The sequence below is a fragment of the Lathyrus oleraceus genome, chromosome 5 (genome assembly GCF_024323335.1).
Source record: "Lathyrus oleraceus cultivar Zhongwan6 chromosome 5, CAAS_Psat_ZW6_1.0, whole genome shotgun sequence".
Classification (NCBI taxonomy): Eukaryota; Viridiplantae; Streptophyta; class Magnoliopsida; order Fabales; family Fabaceae; genus Lathyrus; species Lathyrus oleraceus.
In genome coordinates this window covers 458,534,037-458,544,898 of record NC_066583.1, presented here as the reverse complement: position 1 = coordinate 458,544,898, position 10,862 = coordinate 458,534,037, and positions in this window count along the sequence as shown.

Below are 10,862 nucleotides of genomic sequence, written 5' to 3'. Positions count from 1 at the left end.
GATCCCCTTACACTCGATGGAGATATGCAGAGCTTTGTTATGATTCTTTCCTGCTGGTGTCAGGTCAGCATCGGAAAAGCCTAGGCCATTGTCAACAGTCAGGTTGGCAACATAGTTTTCAAACTGATCGACGGATGTCTCCTGAGGTACGTGAGCGGTCTTCAAGAATTTTATCAATGCATTGGCATGAGATTCAGAAGATAACAGCAAGGATAACATCGAGATCTTAGACGGGGTATGTCCCAACTGTTCTACCACATCAAAATCACTCTTGCGGATGATTTTCAGCACTTCTTCCATTTCCTGTTTGGCAACATCTTCGGTAGTAACTTCGACCGGTGTCTCTGACTGAGAAGGGTTGATTGGCTCCTTTCCTCGAGTTTCAAGGACGGGAGGTGAGATTTCTGGAGAGAAGATCCTTCCACTTCGAGTAATTTTACTAGTCCCAACAATGTCATTAGGGTTAGCAGAATTATCAACTTGCTTCACGCCATGGATGTAAACATCACCTCCATAATTCCACGGAATGGCTTTGCTTGAGGAATATGGTACCGGGCCAGGTGCAGTAATGATTAGGGGAGCTACCTTGGGCTCAACAGTAATCTTCACAGGCACCCTAGTAGCGGTAATCTTCACTGGAACTTTGGATCTGGCAATCACAGATATTTCTTCAATAGGGTTTTCCACCTTAGGAATCTCTTTAAAGAGAATTGTACGATCATCCATCAGTTGTTGAATACCACTCCTCAACTTTAAGCAATCATTGGGTCGGAGTATACAGAGATCGCAACTTTCAGCACAACCTGGAAATAAACCAGCTTGCAACAACTTCTGCTTGATGGTCAGGAGAGGGGATGCTAAGTCGGCTACATTAGAAATGTGAGAATTGTCATCCACAGCATTAACAGTTTTGTCATGGTTAGGCATAGGTGCAGTGATGACATTAGGAGTCTCTAGAGGCTCAAATTCAATTTCTCCAGCGTCGATCATATCCTGAATCTTATTCTTCAATGACCAACAATCGTTTGTATCATGCCCGGGGCTATCGGAGTGATATGCACACCTGGCATTGGGATTATAACGAGGAGAAGTAGTGTTGGGATTCGTAGGAGGATCTCTGAGGGTAATCAAATTTGTTTTTAGCATACCCTGCAGTGCCTGTGCTAAAGTCATATTGATCTTGGTAAACTGCCTTCTCGGCCTGTCTTGTCTGTGCTGGAAGTTTTGAGATGGCGGTGTTGCAATCGTAACTGCTCCAATGGTATGGTCACGATTTTTCTTATTACGACCTCTTTGACCGTACACAGCATTTGATTCATTCCTCCCCTGATGGGACCTTTTTGCGCTTGCAGAGGTAGTCGCCTGTATCTTTCCACTTCGAATGCCGCTTTCAACACGTTCACCTGTCAATATCAGATCAGTGAAACCCGATGAAGAACTTCCCAGTAGATGGCTGTAGAACGGACTAGTCAGTGTACTCATGAACATGTCCACTAATTCTCGGTCAGTCATAGGGGGTTTGACTCTGCCAGCCAAATCTCTCCATTTCTGAGCATATTCTTTGAAGCTTTCTTTAGATCCCATAGTCATATTCTGCAACTGTAGCCGAGTAGGCGCTAGTTCAGAGTTATACTGGTACTGCTTATAGAAAGTTGTTGCTAAATCAGTCCAGGGGCGGATGTTAGAGCTCTCGAGTTGATAATACCATTCCAACTGTGTGCCAGACAGACTCTCTTGGAAGAAATGGATCCATAGCTTCCTATCAGTGGTATGCAGCTGAATCTTTCTCACATAAGCTCTCAGATGCATCTGAGGACAAGATGCCCCATCGTATTTAGTGGACGTGGGGATCTTGAATTTGCGAGGAATGACCACATCAGAGACTAGACCCAAGCTTTCGAAATCCAGATCGGGCGCCTTCTGACCCTCCATAGCTAGCATACGTTCTTCCAGCAACTTGTACTTGCCATCTCTTGGAGAGTACTGTTCATTCTCATAATCTTCATCGTCGTCCTCATGGTTAAAGAGATCAACGTTCTCCTCTTCTGAACCATTCTCTGTCTCCTCTTCTTGATCCTTCGGAATTCTAATCTTGGCTCCTGCGGCCTGTCCTTTAAGCCTTCTTCCCGGGTTGATGTAACTCACAGCTTTCTGGTCTTTCTTCTTCTCGAGCAAGAGAGCTTTCAGCTCCTCCTGTCCCTTGGATAAGCTCAGGATCATCTCCTGGAATTGAGCATTTTGAGTCTGGAGATCTTTGACAGTTTGTTCGAGGGCCATGTTTCTGTTCGCAAGGAAGACCGTAAGAATATTGATCTTTTAGAATACCTGTTATGCAATGCTATGTTATGCTATGCAATGTATGAAATGTTTTCAAGGACTTTTAGAATTTAACTTTGCGTAAACCACCAAAAAGAGAGAAACTTTTATTAATAATTTCTTTAATCAATGTTCATTACAAAAAGAATAATAAAAATACAATGAAAGCTCAAGTCTCCCAGGGGCGACTTCTTTTTGGGCGAAGATATGCATTGAGTCTTCGTTCCTCATTAAGCTGGCTGGTGAGTTCTAATACTTTCTTCCTTTCTGCAACGAACTGAGTCTCAAAAGTATCCCTTTCTTCTCTCAACTGGATCCAGGATCTCTTCAGGTCTTCAACATTGGTAGGCATATCTGGATAAGGAATGATCTGAGGAGTACCTCCTTCAACTTCTGGTTCGACAATCTGAGGTCCAATTGCAAGATATGGCATGACAAGTTCACGAGCTCTGACGCGTACCCATCTGAGATAAGGTTCCATAGGAATAGAGTTTTTCTGTCCTAAAGTACTTCTTTTCACCATGCCCCAAGCTCGTACAAACCTTTGGCGGAGACCTTGGGAATCGTTGTCATAGTCAAACACAGTGCCTTGGATAATTATCTCATGTGGACCATCTCTTCGAGCATAACCGAATTGACGCAGGGCTAAAGCTGGGTTATAAGTGATACCTCCTCTTATCCCCAGGAGTGGTATGTTAGAGAATTCTCCGCAACGGTCAATGATGATAACATTTCCTTCGAGATGCGGACACCAACGGATGTCTGAATGGGAGAGCGACATTATCCTTTGAGACCATTTCAGATTTTGCTCATTCTTCAAGACTGATTGAGGAAGGTGCGAAATAAACCACCTAGACAATAAAGGTACGCAGCACATGAGGGTCCCTTGCCTCTTCATAGTACGAGTGTGGAGGGAATGCAAAATGTCTCCAAGCAAGGTAGGCACAGGATTATGAGTGAGAAATATCTTAATAGCATTCATGTCTATGAATTGGTCTGGATTAGGGAATAACACCAAACCATAGATTAGTAATGCTAGGACATCTTCGAGAGCATGGACATCCATAACTTTTAAGAATTCTCGGGCCTTATTTATCAGAAATTTGGCAAGTAAACCCTTAACTCCACTTCTTGTTACCCAATTGGTTTCAATATCGGACTTTGTCATGTGTAAAGCTGCGGCAACCTCTTCAGACTTCGGAATCTTTTCTAAACCACTGAAAGGTGTTTGATCAAGGATAGGTATCCCAAGCAGCCTGGAGAATTCTTCTAATGTGGGCACCAACTGATAATCTGGGAAAGTGAAGCAATGATGTTTAGGATCGAAGAACTGGAATAGAACTCTCATCATATCTTCTTTGAAACCAGTGGTAACCAAATTGAGGAGACAACCATGTTTCTTGATGAACTGAGCCTGATCAGGAAGTTCTGACACTAAATTATTTAGTTGAGGAGAGATCACTACGAAATTAATCCGGATAGTCTTCCTGGAAGCCATAGCCCTGTTACAGAGCAAAGTTAAATCCCTAAGTCCTTGAAATGTTTAGTACAATGCTATGATGTTATGATGTTATGATGTTATGTAAATAACAAGCACAAGCAAGTCACACAACAATCATTCTTAGGTTTTAAGGCTTGCATGAGTTCCATAGGTAAGTACCCTCCCCACTGAAGTTTGGTTGGTTCAACCTGTCCTAGAATAGTAACCGGGTTCTAGAAGGATCTCAAATCATTGACCTTCCTTTAAGTCCACTTCAGTGCAACACCAAGTGGTTGACCAAAGCTTCCCTAAAGTCCAATCTCAAAGAGTGTAGTATCGAGTCTCAACCAACCCCAGTCGGAACCGAAGTCAGTTATCTCACTACTTTCTAATGGCCAGGATGAGTCAATTAGGGTTCTAAAGGTCTGGTTAATGCTTTGATGACACCACGCGGAAGCCAAATTTTTCCTCAAGTAAACATGAGGAACATCAGGACATCCAAAGTGTCACATTAACCGTAGCCATCATTTTGACCATTCCAGTATACGCCGGATAGTCGCGATGATCTTTTACTACTTGCCTAAGGTACACTAGATCCGGGTATAGGATCTTTCACTCAAGCATAAAATACCCAAGCAATCCCTTAACAGTAAATCAGGCAATTTGAATAAGTGATCTTGTTTTTAAGGTAACCTCTCTTTTTAAGGCTCCCCAGCAGAGCCGCCAGTTCTGTCATACGGTGAACTGACTTTGTGTGTTTTTGCTTTGGAAAGCAAATGTCGCGGTTAGCAAGAGTCGCCACCGACTTTTCTTTTATCCCATAAGGAAAGGTGGAAAAGAACAGGAAAGACCTTAATTAGATTTTGGGTTCGGGAGGTACATTATACAAAGGGAAGGTGTTAGCACCCTTTGTATCCATGGTTATCCATGGGCTCTTAATTGCTGGATCACTTATGTTTTTCTTGTCTGAAAAAGTGTGTGAGAGCTGTTTAGAAAATGTTTCGAAAAGAGAGCTTAACTTTGTAATGATTCTTGTACGAATGTATACAAAGTATTTATCTCGTTTAATTTTGAAAGTTGTTTAGAAAAATATAACTTGGTAATGATTCTAGTATGAATGTATACCAAGTGGTGATTTTCTAATAGATGTTTTGCAAGGTGTGAGGTATGAAAAATGTTTTAGATTGTGAGTCAGCAATCAAGAGTTATACCTACCCAAGGTCTTTATGGGTATTTCCTATCCTTAGGAGGGTAAAATTGTCCTTACTATTGGGAAGTAAGTAGTTCTATCCTTTGGATGTAAAAGGGTCATCGTAGGGTCATCGATTGGTCATTGAAGGCAACATTCGTAAGGATACCTTAGCATTCGGAGGGACGATCATCATTTAACCGTAGGCTACACTGAAGGGTCATCGAGGGACAAAATCATATGTTCGAAGGCAACATCCGAGGGACTATGATTTATCGGGACATGATGATTTATTCGAAGGGTCTTTGCTAAGTGTATCCCCACATTCGCGGGACATGACCGTAATACCGTAATACCATAGGGTAACGAAGAGAGGTCCAAGATCACATATTCAAAGGCCGTATTTTACAATCAATTAGGTAATTAGGATGAATCTCCACATTAAAATTAATACATTAAGATCAATTAAGCAATTTAGGGTGGATCTTTGCCATAAAATTAATACATTAAAATCAATTAAGTAATTTAGGGTGAATCTCCACAAGGGTATCCCACAAATAAAGTGGAATACCTAGCAGGCCGTTTCTTCGGGAGTATGGAAACCCTTACAAAATTCAGCAAACGGGTTAGAACATCGAGACAAAGTGCAATTGAGAATTGCACCACAACAGAAACACAACAGCAGTAATGTCTGGTAAAATAATGCATGATTATAATAAGTCAGATCAGGTAGGCACAAAACAGAACAGAAAAATTCAGCGACTGTCATGTTCGCTGCTGCCTCGCCTAGCGAAGGCTGAGCGAGTGCTCGCTACATGCTCGCTTAGCGATGTGCTAGCGAGCGGCTACGGGTTTGAGTATGACAGCAGTACAATTTCCGGAACCCCGAACCCTATGGCATTCAGTTACAGAAATAACATGGTCAAACATTCAGGGTATTCAGGCATACTTAAACTCACATGCAAAATCTAATTATGTATCCAAAAATTCAATCATGATGCATTATGTATTTAGAGATTACCGATTGGAAGCATAAAACAGTGGTGATGCGCGAACCTGTTTGCAATTGAATGGCCACCTTGAATTGGCGGATTACTTTTGGTATCGGATTGAGTTGGGCGGAGGTAACTTTTGTGCAGATGAGTTGCCTTCAGGGTTTCCTTTAGGGTTACTCTGAATTCTCTGGGTTTGCTGTCTATGCCAGGGTTTCTGTCCGTTTTCGTCCGTGTCCTTTCTGACTGAAATGTTGGTATTTATAATGGTTTGTTGTGACCTAATGGGCTCAGAATGAAGCCCAGAATTTTCTGGTATTCGCAAGCTTCGCTAGGCGAGCGTTGTAGCGAAGGGTTCGCTAGGCGAAGGATTTGCTCGCCTAGCGAGCATGCCAGTTTGGGCCATTTTCTGGATTGGGCCACTTGTGAGCCGGGCTTTGCTCCTTTAAGGTCAATCCCTCGACCAATGAGTTGGAGTGCTTTGAAAAATGTTTTGCAAGATTCACGGGCAAATTTTGGGGTATGACAGCTGCCCCTGTTCAATATTCTTGAACCGAGATGTACGCCATTCGTGGTCTGGAGGTGAAAGATTATTGAACACTAGAATGCCCCAAAAATTTGCACTTGTCAATTAGTCTTGATGGAGATGGGCTTAAAGATGCCATCCAGGAAGTTGGATGATAAGAGCTTCAGAGTGCGCCGTACATTAGACGATTTGAAGACATGGGTGCCACACTGGGTCATACGCTAGACCGTATAGTGAGTCATCTCTTAGGCTGTCGACTTCGCTGTGGAGTCAGAGTGTCATACGCTGCTGGGGATAAAGGATCAGAATGGATCATACGCTAGACCGTATCTGAATAACAGAATGAGTTGTCCATTAGGCGGGTGACTTCACTGGGGATGAAAGATCAGAATGGATCGTATGCTAGATCGTATCTGAGTTGCAGAATGAGCCGTCCACTAGGTTGTATCTGGGGAATAAAGATCAGAATGGATCGTATGCTAGATCGTATCTGAGGGGATGAACATCCAAATGGGTCGTATGCTAGGCCGTATTGGAGTTGCAGAGGGAGCCGTTCATTAGGCTGTATCTGAAGAAAGTAGTCGTACGCTAGACTACGCCTCGGAATGTACCGTACGCTAGGTAGTAAATGAAGACCTAAATGGGTCGTACGTTAGGCCATATTGGAGTAGTTGAAGAAATCATATGTTGGGCTGAATCAGAATGGACCGTATGTTAGGTTGTATCTGATAATATTTGTATATGTCGTATAAATGTCTGAGATGTATCTGAATCTTGAATGTAATTGATAAGGATGCCTGTCTAGATGGCTTTTTATTTTGACTATATCAGGAGGATAATTAACCTGAAAAGGAAAGTTAGCTTCATGCCATGCCATGATGCATGAGATGTTTTATGCTTTTGACAATAAATGCGAACAATGTATGCATGCGTATGCTGTGAAATGATGTAATGAATGAATTATGCGTCTGAAACGTTCTTCCAGGGGACTCTACTGGGGAAATAAATCTCAGTCTTCTGGTCGAAGATATTTGTATTGATGACCCTTTCTTAGCCGGGGATACTTGATTCCCGTCTGACGGTGGAAACACTCAACAGAGCCTGGCTGGGGATGGAAGAGATGACCAGTCTGTCTGGCGATGCCGACCTCTTCTGGGAAATAGCTGGTTTTTGTTGGGGAAGGATTTGTAACCGGACTTGTTGGAAAGCAGGGTTAGACCTTCTCCTCGACCTTAAAGTCTTTTAGTAATTGCTATTGCTATTTCATGCATGTATTTTCGGTAAACATCAATCATATTCAACTGCATATATTAATTCAAATTAAATCAATGGACGTTTATGCAAACAAAACGGAGAAAGTAAAACAAAAGCCTCTTTTTGGAAATAAAATCGTATTGATTTTGAAAGAGGGCCTATAAACAGGCAATTTGTGTACAAGGAGACAGAAATCCTAGTAAGAGGAAATCGTCAAGAAAACAAAGAGAAAGCTATGCAGAAAAAGTCCTATTGATTTTAATTCCACTACTGTCATTATGTCTTCAAGCCTCTCATCTCCTGCTGTCGGATAAAAGTGATTGGCTTGTTCAGTCCTTTGAACTTGGATGAAGCTGACCGAGAACGGGACATAGTCATACGCTTTAATCCCTAATTTTTGCCTGGACCGCCTTTTCAGGTTTTCAGCCCACCGGGATACCCTTTTTTGCCCAAGCCGCCTTTTCGGGTTTTCGACTTGCCGGGTGTATGTTTTTATATGTTTATCCCTAATTTTTGCCCGAACCCTTTTGGTTCGCCGGGATGCCCTTACTTTTGCCTAGATACGTCGACCTAGCGGGTCTCTTTTTGGTTCGCTGCTCATAGTATTTGAATATACTCACAATTCTTTGTTGTAACCGTGCATAACCCATACGCCCTTTTTTGTACGGATACGCGGGTTTTGATGCCCTTTTCCTATTTATGTCGCTTACTTCCTGGATAAAAAAGTTTAAAGCATATTAGAACTTAGTAACTTAACAATTGTATAATAGCATAATTAATAGACATTACATGGAATTTTTCGTTTCTTCGTTTGGCGACAAAGTTATTCCATTCATCGGCTGAAATAATCTCGGCATACTTCATTGGCCGTTCTCCTTCAACAAATTTTCCTTCCTCATCCTTGAGAAATTTGTTGCACAAAAAGGATCGAAATCCTCGGAGTCTTTTTCCGGCCAATTGAATACAATATTTTTGCCGGCTTTCATCGATGTGAAAGGATCTCTAAAAAACATACAAATGGAGTGTGTTATTATAAAGTAATATTATAACAATATATGGTTAACAAATAGTCAACAAAAAAACATATAACAATATATGGTAAGTACCTTTATCTCCGACCATATTTTTTCCTTGCCAACCTTCAAGTCCGGACTTCTCCAATTATCACATGTAATCGGAATATGTTGGCGAACAAGGAAACCAATGTAACTTGCCAACATTGAACCGTTAGGCTCAATTAGTTGGTCTTCAGCACTCCAATGTACTTCAAATTTTACACCCTTGTCTCTTGCACGAATGATTGACTTCATAACAGTTAATCCTCGTTTGATTTCTTTTTCAACATTATTACGTGATTCATTCGCGGCATTGGTATCGTCTTGGTTAGCCATTTTATCTGTAATATAGAAATGATTCAATAAGACCCAAGTAAGACAATGATTCAATACGTGAACACATTCATATACCTTCCATTTCTCTCATGTTACAACAATCTAAACTCTTTTTTTTTTATCATTATTGAATACAAACTCACACACACCTACTGCATGCAAAAGACCAATGCAAACTTATGGTGTTTGGAACATGAACAAACTTGTATCCATAATCATCAAACTTCCAAAAACAAGCTCAAACACACTTCAAATATATCAGTTTTCAATCAGAAATAAAAAACTCAGTTTGCCCTAAACAACATTAATCAACATAATGCACAAAATGAAAAACTAAGTTTAGAAAATGCCATAATCAAACACATGAAGAAAGTGAACGGTAACGATGGAGAAGAGAAATACCTTAAAGGTGACGGTAACGATGGAGAAGAAAGTGAACAGTGACGGTGGAAGAGGATAACGCAGTGAACGTGAACGGTGAGGGAGGGAGAACGAACGGCGACGATGACGGTGAGGGAGGGAGAACGAACGATGAACGGTGAGGGAGTAATCGCAGTAGAGAGTAATCGCAGTTGAGAGAAAACGAAATAGCTTATAGAGAGGGAAAATAAAGAGACATGCAGTATATGTTATATTTTTAATGTTTACTAAAGGGGACCTTAGAGGGCGCTTTTTTAAAAAAAGTGCCCTCTAAAGGGGGCCTAAGAGGGCGCTTCTGAAAGCGCTCTCTAAGGCTTTCCAAAAGCGCCTTCTAAACTGGAAATGTACATGGACTTAGAGAGCGCTTTTTCAAAAGCGCCCTCTAAGGGTAACCTTAGAGGGCGCTTTCACAAAAGCGCCCTCTATTGTTGTCCCTCCATTTTTTTTTTGGCTTCACTTTAGAGGGCGCTTTGTTACAAAAGCGCCCTCTAAAGGGGGTCTTAGAGAGCGCTTTAAGCGCTCTCTAAGGCTTTCCAAAAGCGCCTTATAAACTGGAAATGTACATGGACATAGAGAGCGCTTTTTTAGAAGCGCCCTCTAAGGTTACCCTTAGAGGGCGCTTTCAATAAAGCGTCCTCTATTGGTGTCCCTTCATTTCCTCATTATTTTTTCGCTTCACTTTAGAGGGCGCTTTGTTACAAAAGCACCCTCTAAAGTGCGCTGTCTATTCAAGTTGTTCGCTCCTTATTTTTTCTCTTCACTTTAGAGTGCGCTTTTGTAATAAAGCGCCCTTTATAAAGGGGACATTAGAGGGCGCTTGTGGAAAAAAAGCGCCCTCTAAAGGGGGCCTAAGAGGGCGCTTACGAAAGCGCTCTCTGAGGCTTTCCAGAAGCGCTTTATAAGCTGGAAATGCACGTGGACTTATAACAGCGCTTTATTAAAAGCGCCCTCTAAGGGTAACCTTAGAGGGCGCTTTCTAAAAAGCTCCATGTATTGTTGTCCCTCTATCTCCTCCTTATTTTTTCGTTTCACCTTAGAGGGCGCTTGTGGAAACAAAGCGCCCTCTAAAGGGGGCCTAAGAGGGCGCTTATGAAAGCGCTCTCTAAGGCTTTCCAGAAGCGCTTTATAAGCTGGAAATGCACATGGACTTATAACAGCGCTTTATTAAAAGCGCCCTCTAAGGGTAACCTTAGAGGGCGCTTTCTAAAAAGCGCCATGTATTGTTGTCCCTCTATCTCCTCCTTATTTTTTCGCTTCACCTTAGAGGGCGCTTTGTTACAAAAGCGCTCTCTAA